Source organism: Hylobates moloch, unplaced genomic scaffold (genome assembly GCF_009828535.3).
Source record: "Hylobates moloch isolate HMO894 unplaced genomic scaffold, HMol_V3 SCAFFOLD_3, whole genome shotgun sequence".
NCBI classification, from domain to species: Eukaryota; Metazoa; Chordata; class Mammalia; order Primates; family Hylobatidae; genus Hylobates; species Hylobates moloch.
In genome coordinates this window covers 155,297,559-155,315,138 of record NW_026652278.1, presented here as the reverse complement: position 1 = coordinate 155,315,138, position 17,580 = coordinate 155,297,559, and positions in this window count along the sequence as shown.

The following is a 17,580-nucleotide window of genomic DNA, read 5'->3' as shown; positions in this document are numbered from 1 at the left end:
TCTCTGGAAGACAGATCAACTTATTAAAAGAGTAATGAAGGTGATCTGAAGCTTAATTTTCCATGGGTTTATTCTGGTTTGCAAGTAGTTTAAGGTTTTTTCTTTCTCTGGTTTTAATCTGGTTTAATTGTAAAGTGATGTGTTTTCTCTTTCTTGTAACATTCTAAGGTACATCTGTGTGTGTGTGTGTGTGTCTCTCTCTCTCTCTTTCTGTGTGTGTGTGTGTGTGTGTGTGTGTGTGTGTTCTTGGGACTATGAGGTGGACAAAAACTTAGGCCTCTTGTTTAACCTTTTAGCAGCATGTTTCTACTGTGCTTCTTCCCTTTTTGACCTGAGCATTTCAAGATTCACCAAATAACATTGAGGACAAATCTGAGCAGAATGTCCAATTCACTCCTCCAGTAATCCAATTTGTCTAGCATTTTGTCCAAGTCTTGTCTTCTTAGTACTTCTACATTTTCATTTTTGCTTTGCATGCCAGCAAGGCTGCCAACAACTCTGGACCACAATGTCAGCTGAACTTCAATGGCCTCAGACAGGTAATGCTAAATGTCCCAGGGGAAAAGTGACAGTTAATGTGAATCTCACATAAATGGGTTTCCATCATTTCTTGGATCTTGCTTTCTTCCCACATTCCATGTCTTAGCGGCTGCATTTACTTGACGATGAAACTGAAGAGATGTTTTTCTTTTTCATCCAGTTTTATACTTTTTGATGAGTTATAGATAGAGGTGTTTCCAAGTTTTTTTGCAGTTTGATACATTGGGAAATTTATTTCTGTCTACTCTGATATTTTCTGTTACATTTTAATTCAATTCAAATATAAATATATATTTCGAATACTTACTATGTAACTTTTATTTTTATAACATTGGTCAAAATATGTTTTCTTTCTTAAAGGACTTTAAACTCTAGTGATGGTTTTGGGTCAAATTGATAGGAAACTCCAATCACATGTAGATTAATATATATTAAAAGAAAAAGATTTATAATAGTTTTGATGTTCTTGGTGCTATATGTCTTTTAGTTTTACTGCCTGGTCTAACAGCCATCTCCTTCATATATTCTAAATATTAAAATCCTATATTCATCTGTTTTGTAACCTGTGTCTGAGTGAGGCAACCATGGTGCCATCTGTTACATTTCTTGTGTGATGGCTGTGGCCCTCATTATAGGTTATTGCGAGTCTCCAGGGGCTAGAATCTCTTTGCCTTTGAGCCATTTTCCAGCAAAATAAAAATGGCTGGCATTTCCTCTTGTCACTACACAAGCTGTATTGTAAAGATTGCCTCAATTATAGCATCACTTATGTTATCTTAAGCAGAATTGATTTTGTTTTCATGTTGTGGGAAAGAAAGTTGGCTCAGTAAAAGCTTTTCTAAGTACCATGTTGCTGTATTTCATGTACCTGAATCTTCACATCATGCTGATTTTGCATAATAATGGTGACATTATTTGGTATTTATTCTGGATATTTAGACAGGAAAGCATCTGAGATACAATCTACCATATGTGTACTAGAGGAAGAAGGCATTCTTTAGAGTTCATTATCACAAAATTAAAACAACTGGGTAGTTCTTTCAATTTAGCATTAAGACACTAGTGTCAATTATCTTCTATTATTCTGTCCAAAGTCTGTAATTTTTATAGGAGAACAGAATGAATCTTGTCACTGAGTTTTGTACTCTGTGAGATAATGTGAGAGGCATATTATCTGTGTCTGAGCATTTTTCAATTCGTCTTTCTATTTTTTCACAAAGGTACAGCTAAAATATTTTTAACTTTCTGAAAGCCAAATGCCAAATCCTAAACACCTTTAGGATCTGATAACACTACCATGCACGATTTCCATCAGCCTCAGTTCTTGATTTTTCTGTTCAGATATTTCTGTATTTGCTTGAATTGAGTGTAGGCATTTTTTCATCAATTTTAGTAAAAAATGGCACGTAATCTGAAGTAGGAAGAAACACAAAGTAAATCACAGCATGTGATGACTATAGGACAAAACTGAGATCCAAGAGAACTGGGCTCTACTTTTGTTACCGTAATTTAATGTATGATCATGGAAAGTAACTTGATTTGGCGTATCTTCATTTATAACGTAGGTAGAATATATTTAATAAGCTTTAAGTTTTCTTTCCATGAACCATGTGAGAATTTTATGACACCTAGCATAGTCTTGGTCACATGTAAGCCATCCCAGAAAAACGCTTAGTAATCCTCTTATTTATTAATTCAGCTTCAGAGAGTACATTTTTTTCTCAAATGCTTAAACAGTTTTTAAAAAATATTTTTATATATTTATAAATTTTTATTTTCTTTTACTAGGCTTAATGTCATTGAACTTTTTACATTAGGGTCTATATTCCAACCCTTTTATATTTTTTGTTACTTGTCTCTAAATATGTACAATACTCTGAATTCTCTGAGATGTCACCATCTCTCAACCTTCTTCTATCTTTAGCAAATTCCATCTTACACTAGAGAATAATCACTAGTTGATACAGCTTATCCTCTGTGAAAATGTAGATCAAATTTAATGGTTAGAAAATAAAACCCAAGCTTCAAACCACCTCCATGCTAGACATTGAATATATATGTCACAGAGGCTGATGAGAAGTATCTTATTTAATTTTAGAATGGATTGTAAGTAGAATACAATCAATGAAAATCATGTAATAGTAATATTTTTTCATTTTTTACACAAAACGAAACATTATGTATACTTTATATATATATTATTTTATATGTATAAAACTGATATATATAAAACTGATGTTGTATATAAATGGTGATATTTTTTATCAGTATGATAAATCTAAATGCTAAAAATGTTTTTAGGCTGAGAATTACACTAATAATTCGAGATATTTTCATGTTAAATTTTAGAGATCTGTAAATATTTATGGAAAATTTCTGCATTATGTTATCATATCTAAGTTCATATTAAACATATTATCAGACTCGTAATGTGCTATTCTTTCTGGTTCCACAATTCTAAAAAACACAGAGATAGCCAATAGAACCATTCTGAAAACGAGTGATGTGACAAAATTTTTTTAAAAATTTTATGTTGTTCTATTAATCCTGAAACTACAATTAAGTAAAAAGTGTCACCCATATTCTAACCATTTATGAAGCACACACTCTCTCTATTGAAAATACTGACTTCCACTTCTCCCTACCACAAATCATACAGTCAAACATACACACACACTTGTTTTTTTTTGAGATGGAGTCTCAGTCTGTCGCCCAGGCTGGAGTGCAGTGGCGCGATCTCAGCTCACTGCAAGCTCCGCCTCCCGGGTTCAGGCCATTCTCCTGCCTCAGCCTCTCTGAATAGCTGGGACTACAGGCGCCCGCCACCACGCCTGGCTAATTTTTTGTATTTTTAGTAGAGACGGGGTTTCACCGTAGTCTCGACCTCCTGACCTCGTGATCCGCCCGCATCGGCCTCCCAAAGTGCTGGGATTACAAGCGTGAGCCACCGCGCCCGGCCATCCACACACACTTTTTCCTACCACCCAACTTGGCAAAAATTACTTCATAATTTTCTCCTAGTAGTACTCATATACTAATCATCCACTAAATTGTCAGATTTTCCGATTTTAAATCTACTCTTCTTACATACTAGAAATATGACATTGCTTATTATGTATTGAAAATTATGCTCCTTACTGGTAATATTTGCACCAACCTTATGGAGTTTAATTAAGGATCCAAAGAGGGACATATGCAAAATTCTAATTATAATACCTCTTTTTTCTCTTTTCTCTTAGATCATCTAATGCTGTTGAATATAATGTTGATTATTGGAAGCTTGCCCTTTTAGTATATTTTGTGTGAAGCACATGCTTCATATAATAATCAACCATTTCCCAATTTTGAAATATTGTTTTCCAATATTTTTCTATTCCAAATAACGCTTTATTGAAAATGCTTGCATGCATATGTTTACATATTTGTCTTATTTAAACTTTAGTAACTATTTTCAAATTGTTCTCTAAAATGATTATAACAAGTTAAATTCTTACCAAGAATACAATTGTCTTTCCAGCACTAAACCTCTCAATCTTTTAAAATTATCTTCTAATCAGTAAAATGAAATATCATTAGTGTTTTTACATTTTATTGATCATTCTGAAAGATAATAATCCTGTAATTTTCATATGCATTTATCAGTTGAGTTGAATATCTTTAAAATTTTATTTTATAGGAGCTCTTTGGACTTTGGGGATATTAGCTTTTGGTTTTTTTTTCCCACATGGTAAATGTTTTCTCCGTTTTTAAATTTTACTTTGAATATATTTATGGCCTATTTTTGAAGATTTAAATTTAACTTTAGGTAATCTGTTCTGCCTTCATTTTTGTTGGTTTCGTTCTTTATGGTTTCTGAGTCCTGCTTACAAAAGCACCCTCCTGGTAAGGATGTATAAAAGTTTTAGTGTCCTGCATGTCTCTTCCATGTTCTATAACAATAAAACCAATATTCCCTCAGTGTCTAGTAAACCAGGACTACACTTTCCCCTCAGGCTTCCATTGTGACTGTGTATGGAAGTGGACATTCCTGCAATAATGGTCAACATTTGATGGGGTAGAGTGTAAATACAACAGTAATGGCTTCATAAGAACAGATTCTTTTCTAAAAATTATTATCATTTTAAAAAAGAAAACATACGTATTGAAGGGCAAGAGATGTCTGTTTCAATGCATTTTACAAGGATGATTTTCAAGATATAACCTCTCCTCAAATAACATGAGCCTGGGAATTCGACAGTTAATCTATTTTGAAATAATTCAGTCTTAATCTCAATCTAATCTGAAGTCCTACCTAGTCTTAACTAATGTGTTAATTTCTATTTTTACAATGTTTTTCACTTTTGACTTTCCCTTCCATAAAGTTAATGGGAAGAGAAATACATGTATAAATTTTTGACTCCATTTCCCATAAATATTTCAAAATGCATAAACTGTGTGTGTGTATGTGTTTCAAAAACAGTGTGGGAAGAGTTAGATAACAATAGCAATCAAAGAAATTCAAATCATTAGGCATTTCTTACTCAGTATCTCACGTCATGACTTTCAGATAAAGACTAGTGCGGGAACCATCTTTAGGTTTACTCACATGTCTGGCACCTGAGGTTGAGTTTCTCAAAGAGTTGAGGAATGGAATAGCTGAGTTTCCTCAGCCAACCCCTTTATCTCTGTGTGGCCTCTTTCTGTGATATTTCCAGCAAGGTATCTTCCTAGATGACTGACTCTTACAGAGGGAGAAAGAGAGAGGCAGAGAGAAAGAGAGAGAGAGAGAGAGAGAGAGAGAGGAAACCAGGTGGAAATTGTATTACCTTCCTCAACCTAGCCTTGATAATCACTCAGCATCATTTCCACCTTAATCTTTCCACACAGAAAATAACAAGGGTATTTCAAGATTGAAGAAGAGGACATAGCAACTCTCCATTTCTGTGAAAAGCATGGTAAGTAACTTGTACACGTGTACAAAAACAATTGTGATGTCAAAAAATAAGAAATTCTTTAAATTATTTCAGATACAAAATACCATAGAATGCCATATAATATGAAACTGATGATACATTTCTTTAAATATTAAGGAAAGATCTCTAATACATTTAATTTTGAAATATTTTCATTTTTAATATATTGAGATATATCATCACACATGTGTGTTATTTGACTCCTAAAACGTTTAACAGGTTGAAATATAACAATCTCATTGTTTTAGTTATATTTTATTTTTCATGTGGTTAACAATAATACAGAAAGTTGAGGGTGAACATTTATGATCCAAAAGAATTTTGTCCCTCACAGTTTAGCTGAATATACTACTTAAAGTAACTAGAATATGTATTTGTTATACTGATCTGGAGAATTTTGTGCTATTTTATCACATCTCTGAATGTTTTATAACAGCAGAAATTATGTTCTTTAATGTGAACATTCTTATCTTTACCTGTCTATATGTGGTGAAAACTATAGATAAATAAGACAGATAAAACTGCTTTTTTTTTTTCAGGTTTGTGCTAGTAAAAGAACCAGGAGTCAGTTTTAGGGTTTAATTTATACCTAAATCTTCTCTCACCATAAACTTTTAGAAACTACAGTGAATCTGGACAACTCAATTTGAAAATCACTGCAGTGATAATCTCCACTCTCTCTTTTATCAACAAAACATTCATGTATGAATAGCTCAAATTTATTTTCTGGTTTAAACCTAAAAAAGTTTATACCCAGTCTCTTTCATTGAAATACTAATAGTCATGCTTAGATGTATTTGCTCAGTATTTTCTCCACTAATATCCTGTCACTTTCTGCTTCTCATCAAAATTTCTCAAAATACAAATATATAATTGATATTTTTCCTTTACTTCTAGTGAACTTTAATATTCACACTTAACTTTCTGAAACTCAGTAGTCAATATAATTAACAACAGCATTCAAATAGTATAATTCGGTGGGTATTTTCTAATCCTTCCCACTTAATGTCACCATGTACAGAATTCCTTGAACCACTTTAATCTCTACACTTTTTTTCTATACTTGCATTGTCTATCTTATGTAGCTCTTATAGCCTTATTTTTTTATTCATTTGTTCAACATAGACATACTTCCTACTTTTTATAGAATAAATAGGTTGGTGGAAGTCACATAGAAGTGCACAGGAAACTACCATACAATGTTATTATAATTACTGTAAAGTTCATGATGCTGTGCAGATATATGGGAGAGATGCCTATTTCAGGCTCATGAATTATAGAAGGCTTCTTGGAGATGGTGGACTCTCAACTTACTCCAGAGGACAAGTAGGAATTATTCAACAGAAGGATTATTTAGAAGTGGGAAATTACCCCAAACAGAGGGAGTGGTGTTAAGAACAGGTCTGAGATAAGAGAGCGTATGGGGAAATTGAAGGCTCAGTCTGGTTGACTTCTGTGAGGTGGAGTGTGTTAAGAGTTGAAACTGAAGGTATAAATCTGGGCCACATCTTGCCAGGATATTATTTCAGCCCTATACAAGCTATAAACCATTGACTAGTTTACAATTATAAAGTGTATGCTCAGATAGGTTTCTTTTATCCACTCTATTTTATACTTGTTTCTCTTTTATGAATGTACGCTCTATTTCCATTTTTTCTTCTCTCCAACTCTCTTTGAGTTTACCTAGATACATCTTTATAAAATTCACGTATGTTTAGCTTACCAATTTTAAGGCTTTGTTTTCTTTTCATATGTACATTTACTATATTAATTTTTATCTAAGAATTGATTTAGTTGCGCAAAGAAAGAACTGATATATCTTTTCATTATCCTTATTTTTAAAATACTTTTTAATTTGTATTATGGTTCATTATTTCATCAATGGGTCAGTTTAACACCTATATTATAATTTCTAAATTTATGGGCATTTCTTTTTATAAAATTGTATTGATTTTTAGCTTTTTTGCAGTGGGGTCAGCAATCATACCTCATAGGATTTCAACTCTTCAAAATTTGTTGATACTTGTTTTTTGACTAAAGTACCCATATAAATTATATCCAAACAACCACTTTAAAAGGTGAAAGGGGAAAATAATAATTAATGTTGAAACAACAGGAGAGAACCAAAAGTATCTCAGGCAAACTGGATGTATTGTTACTCTATTTATAACTCAATGTGTGGCCAATATTTGTAAATTATCTATGTGTTCTTGAAAATAATACATTATTTGAAGGTCTTGGGTGTAGTGATATAGGAGACCATTAGGTGAGCTTTATTATTTTTATAACATTTATATTCTTATTGAAGTTTTATTTGATTGTTTCATTCGTTACTGAGAGATTTATGTTAAAATCTTCAATATGATTTACACTGATTTCATCTTTCAATTTTACACCTTTTGTCTTAACTCTTTGAGACCATGGAATTGCATGCATATAAATAAGAATTCTTAGTCTGAACCCCGGAGGTGGAGGTTGCAGTGAGCCAAGATCGTGCCACTGCACTCCAGCCTGGGTGACAGAGCAAGACTCTGTCTCAAAAAAATAAAAATAAAAATAAATAAGTAAACAAACAAATAAATAAATAAATAAATAATTATTTCATATTATTAGTTAATTGAACATTTTATTAGGAAATAATTAATTTTTCTTATGAATGCTCTTTTGTCTCAACATCTAATTCGCCTGACATTAACAATATTACTATCATTTTTGATAATTTTTATTGTATATCTTTTTACTGATTTCAAAGAAATGGAAAGTCATTATTTCCTCAAACATTATTTCTGAATATCCTGTGTATTTTCTCTTAGTAGGACTATAATTGAACTTTTTTAGTATTTCTAAATAAATATATATATATTTTTGGAGACCTCTGTTGCCCAGGCTGGAGTGTGGAGTGCAGTGGCAATCTCAGGTCACCGCAACCTCTGCCTTCTGGGTTCAAGCCATTCTCCTCCCCCAGCCTCCCTAGTAGCTGGGACTATATGTGCACGCCACCATGCCCGGCTAATTTTTTTGTATTTTTAGTAGTGACAGGGTTTCACCGTGTTGCCCAGGCTGGGTTCGAACTCCTGAGCTCAGGCAATCCGCCCTCCTCCGCCTCCCAAAGTGATAGGATTACAGGCATGAGCCACCGCGCCGGGCCAATATTTCTTACTCAGAATATCTTATTGATTGTTTTACCATGAGCAATAATTGTTGTTCTTTAACTGATGTTTATTCTATTTACATTTAATGTATTTATTCCCTTTTCATTTAATGTATTTAATGACATATTTATATTTGAATTTACCATCTTACTGTAGTCTTTCTGTTTGGTCCAGCTATTCAGTTCTATATCTGTTTTCCCTGCTCATATCTTACTCTTCTTCACTTTAGCAAGATATTTTAAAATTTTCTCTTTATTTACTTATTGTATTTTGGTAATTATTCACCTTTAATATTTTAGTATGTGGTCAATATTTGTAAATTCTTATACTATTTTAAGTATGTATTCTTATATAGAATATTTACTAATGTATATATCAATAATATATAATATATACTAATTCTAATATTTATATTTATATATATATATATCTCAAGTCTCTTACACTACCCTTACAAGTTTTATTCTCTACTAATAAAGGTATGATGATAGGAATTTTATACTCCTTTTGGAAAAGAAGACAGCAAATAATTTAGAATACTTTAACTTCATGACTTACATGTTATTGTTCTTGTGTTTTCTGATTATATATGTGTATATATAGGAAGACAGATTATATAGATACTGTTGATTAAATTTATTCAAATACCTACTTACATTTATCACCATTATCTAATAGTTTTCTATTTTTATTCCTTTATGCATCTCCAACAATACTTCTGAGAATCTCACCCTCTAATTAAGGATATCTTCATAATTTCCTGTTTTTATTTTTTAGAAGATGATTTTTATTTAGTATTATTTTGTATAGATTCTGGAGGAAGTGTTGATTTTTAAGACAGAAGATACATTCAGTTAGGACATTGAATATCTTTCTTATTACCCATGCTTGGCTCTTACAAAACATATTGAGAAGTATTTTTATGAGACTTTTAAATTATTTTATTGTTACAGATGTGGCTTTTTTTTAATTTTTATTTTTTGCTTTAGGGGTTTTGCTGTTCTGCTACAGTTTTTTAAAGCTTTACTTTCATTCATCTTGCTTGTGTTTCATTAAACATCTTGAATTTTTGGATTATTGGCCTTCATCAGTTTTTGAAAACCTTAGTCATTATTTCTTCAAATATTACTTCTCCTATTTTCTGTATTTTCTGCTAGTAGGGCTATAATTGAACATTAATTTTAGTACTTCTCACTATGTTCTCTATGTCTTTTATCTTCTCTTGTTGTATTATTTTGAAACTCTCTCCTTTATTACAGATGGATTACTGTGAGTTCTCTCCCATGTTGGCAATTATCTCTTCAGTTTTGTATAATACACAGTTATATAAGGTTGGTGCACCAACCAAATACAAATATTGTATTATTTTTCTGGGATCACAAACTGCATATTTAGACAAACAGGTAGCCTCAGGTATTTCTTGGCTTATAGATGACTGTCTTCTCCCTGTGCTTTACATTGTTTTCCACTTATGGTTGTCTTTGTGTCCAAATCTTTCTTCTTTAAGGAGTCCAGCAATATGTATCAGGGCCCATTATAATGAGCACATTTTAACTTGATTGCCTTTGAAACGATACTATTTTCACTTAACATCTCATTCTGAATACTGAGGAATAAGACTTTAACGTTTCTTTTTTTGGAGGATACAATGTATTTTATAACATCATTCACGGAGTTCTTAATTTTGGTTAATTTTTCTTCTTTTTTTTTTTTTTTTGGCCAGAGTTTCAATTCAGTTCTTTAAAAAGGAAAAATGTGTCATTTCCTTTTTATAGTTTCCAGTTCTCAGCCAAAATTATTCATTTTTAATGGTTACTTTCCTAAACATTTTAAGCATACTTGCTTTACAGTGTTAACAAAAAAAAAAAAAAAAACAAGAGATTTCTGGAGGAGTTTGTGAAAAATCTATGTATATTTTTGAGGGAAGTTAAGCACTTGTGTAACAGCTAAACATACGTAGCATACATTCTACGTTCACTTTGTGGTGGGATTTCAATAAAAAAATAAGGGAGATTTTGGCTCGATATGTCATATGGTGAACTACTGGGCACAAAGGAGGTTTTCGCATATCCTCTACAAGCCAGTGGAAACTGGCTGGAGGTTTGTGGCAGTTTATCATGAAAGAACGTTTTTAAGGCTCATCCTTAGTCTATTGAAAGTTGTGTCAGGACTGCAAAGTGGGAGAAGGTATTAGAATGGTAAGGAGAAAAGCCTGCACTGGGTAGTCTTTAAGCAGGAAGCTACAAGTTTTTTAATTAGCAGGTTCCAGGTGGTCAGTCAGCCACCACCAGGTGTTCTGTCTGGGGTCAGTTGGGGAATTTTCAGCCATAGCTGTTTTGACATGTTTTTGAGAAATTGGTTCTCCTTAATTACAGGAATAAAAACCTTGTGACAGGTAGTGACATGTATTTTCTTTGTGAGCCCAGGGATATGTGACCAGCCTCTCACCCTGTCATGGCCATTTGGTTCTGTTTTGTAGTTTTAGTATGTCTGTTTTTAGCCAGAGAGTTCATTGTGTTTGTCTGCTGAGGTGTATTTTAACAATAGTCAGTATACTAATTTCAATATCAAGAGTCATTGTAGGTTAGTTTTCACTGACTTTCTTTTTTGATTGTTTTCATTTATATTCCATTTTTTCTTGTCTTTGGTTAACATTCTTTTTGCCTAAATAATTTTGGAAACAAGGCTAACATTTTCTTTTTACTGAGGGAATTTTTATATGATCGTATATTTATTGGCACAAGCAATCAAGTGGGTGTATCTATGTAAATACAAACAAAAGGTAGACTGTAAGAAAAAATGCATCATTATTAGATATAGAGAATACAACTAACTAATTTTAAGAGCATTAGTGAGACAAAAGATTTAACAATTTAAGACACATGAATTTCTGATAGTACATGGAATAAAAACTAATAAAACTAGAGAGAGCAACTGATCAATTTCCTTCTGTTGTTGAATGTTTTAGCATAACTCTTTCCATATAATGAGACCCTGTCTATATCCCCAAAACAAATAAATATAAAATAATTAAAAAAGAGAGAGACAAAAAAACCAATGGTTATAGAATATTTGGACACAATACACAGGCTTAATCTAATGAATATATAAAATATGAATGGAGCTTATTGGAGAGTACATGTTCTTCTCAAGGAAATCCAGAACATTTACAAAAATTAATCATGCACTAGACCACTAAGCAAATCCCAACAAAGTTCAAAGAACAGTTTCGTACAGATAGTGGTAATATTCAAAATATTTATCAACTGTTGCACCATGGGGCTGATAAATTTAAAAAGATGCCTGACCACTTAGATGAATACTTCATTAATAATCATAAAGTAATACAGCCAGCTCTTCCATAACTGTGGCTTTCCCACCACAGATTTAACCAACCATATATAGAAAATATTTTTTAGAAAGCAATTAAAATATATAGTATAACAATTATTTTCAAAGCATTTACATTATATTAGATATAAGTAATCTAGAGATGATTTAAAGTATATGGGAGGATGTGTGTAAGTTATATGCAAATATGGTGCCATTATGTGAGGGATTTGAGCATCCACAGATTTTGGTATCAGAGAGGGTCCTGGAACCAATTCCTTAGATACTGAGAGATGACTATACATCCTGTCATGTGATACTGGCTGAACGTCAGCCCTGAAAATAGGCTAAGTTTTTTTATTATTAGACAATTAAGATAAAAATAATACAGAAAATTCATGTATATTTGGAAACTTACAAGCATGCTTTTAAATAACTCATGAGTCAAAGAAAAAAATGAGACTTAGAAATTACTTAGAACTGAAAGATAAAAGTTCTATATTAAAATTTGGTATGCAGAGGACATGTACTGTTGTTTATGATGGAATAGTAGGTGGTAGACACAATGATCTCTCTCCTTTTTAAAATTCTTTCTTCACTTAGTTTCTGAGAAAACATTCTCAGGTTTCTTTTCTACTTCTGTTGCTGCTTTAGCACAGTCTTACTTTCTAGATCTTTTGCTGTATGTCTAAATATCGGAGTTCCCCACAGCTTAGTTCTTAATTCTCATCTCTTTTCCCTCACTATACTCTCCCCCTTGGTTATTTCATCCAGGCTCAAGATAGTAAGTGTAATCTATGTGCCTGAGGCCACCAAATATATACCACTAGCCAGCTCTTCTCCCCTGAACATAAGGACAAAATATCAACTGCCCACTTGGTACCTTTGCATGAGTTGACTATTGACTAACTAGAATTGTTTAAATCTACTACTTCTAAAAATAACATTTCCTAAAATGAGCTTCTGATATTTAATTGCCAACCCTGTTACTCTTACAGTTTGTCAAACTCAGTAAATGGCAACAACATTCAACCTGTAGCTCAGACCGAAATGTGGGGTGTTCTGATCTCCTCTCTTTCTTGCCATATTCTGTGGGTTTTATCTTTAAAATCTGTCCAGAATCCAATTTATTTTTTAACCCCACTGCTACTACTCTTCTCTAATCTGTCATTCCATGTATTGTAGATGATTGGAAGGGCTTCATATCTATTCTCCCTAACTTCTACTATTATCCCTTTTCATTTATCTTCAATTTAGCAGCTAAAGCAATCTAGTTAATCCTAGCTAAATAAATGTATTTTTTTCCTTGAAGTCACGCAATAATTGTCTGGTTACCTTGTTGAAAGCCAATATTAGCTGGGGGTGGTGGCTCACGCCTCTAATCCTAGCACTTTAGGAGGCTAAGGCAGGCAGATACCTTAAGCCCAGGACCTCAAGATCAGCCTGGGCAACATGGTGAAACCCGGTCTCTACAAAAACTACAAAAATTAGCCAAGCATGAGAGCTCACATCTGTAGTCCTAGGCTCGCTTGAGCCTGGGAGGTTGAGGTTGAGGCCGCAGTGAGCCATGATTGTATCATTGCACTCCAGCCTGGGTAACAAAGCAAGACCCTCTCTCAAAAAATAAAATAAAATAAAATAAAAGTTTCAAATGAATATTCTATAACTCACCCTCTCATCTTTTTTAGGTCTTCATTCAAATATCAACCCAAAAGTAGGCTGTCTGTCTACACTATTGAAAATGGCATTTCTTCCTTTATCATGACATCACCTTGGCCTTCCTTGCTCTCTAGTTTTCTCATGAGCCCATAAACAAGATTACTATTTCTATTATTAATCTTTTTTATTGTCTCTTTTCAGTAAGTAATAAATCTCACGAGGATAGATTTCTAGCTGTAGCATTCTACAATGTATTTACAGACTATTGAACTGTACTTGACCATATTAAATATTCAATATTCTTCAATATATATTTTTTGAGTTAATGAATGATTGGATAAATGAATAATACACTGTGGAATGAAGAAATATGATTGCAGCAATAATATCTGAGATATACATATAAATATGAGCATGGAAATTGGAAAATTTTGGTAAAACAAAGACCCATATCCTGGGTAGAGCAATAATAATTACATTAATTAAAGTTCTATTTCAAAATGTGCATAAGTAGATTAACTGAGTTATTATACTTTCTTTCAATTAATATACTATTTAATTAGATTAAAACCCTTTAATGTGAAATACATGTTTGAATTTTTATATGTGATTTTATTTGATTGGAAAATTTATTCCCATAATAACTTGGGTTAGTGTGTTGGGTCTTAGCCTTAAAAAGTTTACATATTGCTTAATTAATATTTGAGTCTATTTCACACATCTTTTGTCAGTGCTGTTTTAAAATCTCCCACAAAGACAATTAGTAATTCAGTGTGCACCAAAGAGCCATATAGTTTGAAACATGCTTCAAAGAATGGTAAGTTCATACCTAAAATATTTATTTAGAAAATTAATAGATTTTCTCCAAATTCGAATTTAGGTTACACACCAGTACAGCTTCACACAAACAAGTGAAGCAGAAAGCCAAGGTTTGTCACACTGACAACCATTCTCATAGCTCTAAAAGTGCAGAACAAGACAGCTGACTGAAATCCCTGTTGGTGTTTCACATTCTCAATTTGAATCTACTTTTGTTAAATGGTATATCTTAGGCTCCTCTTATCAGAGAAAGAACTTAAGTAAATATGAGAATATTAAAATCTCAATACCGCAAGGATCAACCATAAATGATTTCTGCCTCATGATATTTCAGGTCAAAAAATCAACCACATGACAGTTCAAAAATACATGAGAAGGCCGTTTGTTTCCACAAAACTGAAAAAAAAAATCCTCTACTAAGTCATAGTTTCAGTTTTAAGAAATATTATCTGGAACTTATTTATTCATCTGTCCTCATTGCTTCTTAGTTTGCATATACTCTTTTAAATTTTTGACAATATTATAAGTTCTTATTACTCAAAGCTATCTTCTAGACATTAACCATCATTACCTGGAATTGATCATCCGCAGGCAATAAAGAAAATCTTCATATAACCCTTGTGCACTAGACTTTGGCCATAAAATAGCTTAATTCAGGCAAACTCAGGTTTATTTGCTATCACTTTTTATTTTCCTTTGACTCAGCCACATAGTAAAACAGAGGCACTATATAAGTATTTATATCCAGATTATCACTGTTTTACACAGGGTGATTTAGAGGCAAAGCCTGAGACAGGGTTTCAAGAGAAGATGATTTATTGGAGAAGTACTATTCAGGGAAAGAAAAAAAAATCTGTTAAGGGAGTGAACAAAGTAAGAGGAGGAGGGCAAGAAGCTAAACAAGAATGTGACCTCAGTTCTAGTATCGGCCTGATCCAAATGGTAGAGATTGGATTCTAAAGCCTATATTACAACAGACTTGGCCCCCATTTCATTGAGGGCTTTGAGTTTTGTATCCCTTTATTAGTCAGATGGTAGCTACTCTGCTGGTGAAAGGTGTAACCTTCCAGGTCTTCCTGGTGCTGTTGATCCCCAACAGCCAAGGAAATTCCTTTCAAGAAGGTCACAGGTGTAAACCATAGCCACGACACTTGCATCCACTAAGGAATGGGCATGCTAACTGGAAAATGTTAACCGGGAAGAATACCAACAGCATCTACATCAGTCTATTCCTTGCACTCACATTACATTTACTACATCTGGGCAGCATCTATACAAGACTCCAGTTAGTCTGAATTTCATTTTGGAAGAAGTTGGTTTAGTCAGATAAACTACAGCCCCAAATGCTATCATTAATCCTAAAACCATAGGATATGTTCATTATATCCCTCCTTTATCACTTATTTTATTTTCCTCTCACCCTTGGGTAGCACTTCCACTGTTGAAGTGGCTCCCTGGTGCGGTGACTCAGACCCACATCATTGAGAGGTCTGAGCCTGTTTTTTTCTGCTTTTATCTGGCTAAGGCTGCTGTACTTGAGTATTTCCATTTAACACTGTACATAAGAGTAGCAAAAGATCTTCAGCAGATTATATGAATGCCAAACATTCCTTCCTGACCCTATTAAGAAGGAGTAGTTCTACATCCTTAGGACATTCAGCTTCAATTACTCCTGCTGATATTGTAACTCATTTTTGAGCCTGCTGGCCTACTGGAATGAAGAGCTCAGATTCCTGATTCAAAATTGAGACGCTGACCATATCCCTTGACACACTTGCCTCCTCTCTGGAAACCAGGCCATCTAGTTATACAGAGTTTAAGAAGCTGTGGGATAAATACAAATACCATCAATGGGTTTTTAAAAGTGAAGGTCACTTTTATTTCTACCCCTTGTTTCCCAGACTCATGTAGTCTGTCAGTGGAGGGCAAATAAACATTTAATAGCAATTTGTTTAAGGTATATTACCTATTCTGAAGGGTAGCACCTTTCAGGATGATTCTCTGAGATATCATCTCCAAGCTGGTTTCTCTGCTATGTTTTCAAGAATCTTTTCTACTACTCTATTAAGTCTGCCATTTCTGGGTGGGGCATGTCATAATAGAACCATTCAATCCTATGGTTTTGTGGCCACCAACAAATCATTGCTATGATGTTATGTGGGCTCCCATGTCAGTAGTACAAATTCTGTGAGCCCTTGAATAGTGATGTTCGCTGAGGCATCGGAGGTTAGATAAGCATATTTATATCAAGAGTAAATAGCCGTCCTGATCAGAATAATCATTGCTATTTCTTGGCTGGAAAAGATTCCATGTAATTCAGTTGCCTTCAGAAGGCTTATTGGTCTCTTTGAGACATGGTACCATATCAGAGATTCAACCTCAGGATCTTCTCATGACAGATCAAAATCCAGCAGAGGCAGTGACTAGATTAGAATTTGTGAGAGAAATCCAAAGTGTTGGCCCCAGGGATAGCCTCCATCTCTGCCACACGGCTATTCCATTCATGAGCCTATTGTATTAATACTGTGGAGCCTGAGGATAGAAACTGATACTTGTTGGCCAAGCCATCCTATCCACCTGGTTGTTTAGTGCTCTTCTATAATGGATAACTGCTAGTGGGCATTAACAATTCTCCAAATATAAAGAGCTTCCCATTGTGCACCCAATTCTGTAGATTTATCCAGCCATCTCTTTCCTAGACCTCCATCCATGTAGGAGATCGGTCAGGGTGGTGGGAGAAACTATAGGAAAAGGAGCAGGCCTTCTGAAAGGTCAGAAGGCCCTGCCTAGCTTTGGGGGATAATAAGCTGAAGACAGCTGTTCTCTTAACCCTAGGCAGAGGGCGAGGAATGGGTACAAGGGAGTGTAGGGGAATTTATCTTAAATAGGCTTGTTAACTTACGTTGCCCGGAAACCAACTTTTGATCATCCACACCCAAGACTGCTCCCTGAAGAGGGGAACAATAATGTTAATTACCCACAGACTGTATTGGCTCCAGGCTTTCGGCATTATATCTGTACTGAAATAAAGCAAGCAGCTCCAGCTGTTCGAGACTGCGCACTCTCCATCTGCTAAGTACCCAGCAGTCCCCTAGCGGCTCTTACACGGCATACCTGTGTCTGAGTAC